Raw genomic sequence first — 587 nt, 5'->3', positions numbered from 1 at the left:
GGTGGTCTGCGGGGACGGACCCCCCCAACATCCCGAGGCAGGCGGTGTGGCCGGCCCGCCGCTCCCTGCCGGGCCAGACCGAGCCGGGCGCCTGGGCCGGACTCGAAGCGAGACAGGGTTTGTCCCCAGGTCGGGAGCGAGGGCTCCCCGCCCTTCTCGTTCGGGTTTGCCCTTCGTTTCCCCCCCCCCCCCTTTCTCTGTGCTTGTACGGTCAGTGAGGCAAGCCCCTCTCTTTCTCTCGCTCTCTCTCTCCTTCCGTCTCTGCCGTCCCTTGCTCAGCAGCCGGCGTCGGCGTGAGGAAGGGCGGTGGGGCGGAGGAGGAGGGGGCGGAGGAGGGGGGGCCCCCCAGGGGCTGCGAAAGCTGCCCGGTCCCCCGCGCGCGCGGCGGGGACCGAAACCGAGACAACTCTTAGCGGTGGATCACTCGGCTCGTGCGTCGATGAAGAACGCAGCTAGCTGCGAGAATTAATGTGAATTGCAGGACACATTGATCATCGACACTTCGAACGCACTTGCGGCCCCGGGTTCCTCCCGGGGCTACGCCTGTCTGAGCGTCGCTTGACGGTCAATCGTCACCCGCGCCGTGG

At 68.1% G+C, this 587-nt stretch overlaps 1 non-coding gene across 1 annotated transcript; it reads left to right on the top strand.

Annotated features, from left to right (window-relative positions):
• The first annotated feature begins 404 nt into the window (after positions 1-404).
• LOC135327117 (5.8S ribosomal RNA) lies at positions 405-557 on the top strand. The gene has a single exon (XR_010387177.1). It is a non-coding gene; the product is annotated as a 5.8S ribosomal RNA (ribosomal RNA).
• Positions 558-587: the final 30 nt, after the last annotated feature.

The sequence above is a fragment of the Dromaius novaehollandiae genome, unplaced genomic scaffold (genome assembly GCF_036370855.1).
Source record: "Dromaius novaehollandiae isolate bDroNov1 unplaced genomic scaffold, bDroNov1.hap1 HAP1_SCAFFOLD_229, whole genome shotgun sequence".
In the NCBI taxonomy this organism is placed as follows: domain Eukaryota; kingdom Metazoa; phylum Chordata; class Aves; order Casuariiformes; family Dromaiidae; genus Dromaius; species Dromaius novaehollandiae.
This window is presented reverse-complemented; position numbering and strand designations above follow the sequence as displayed.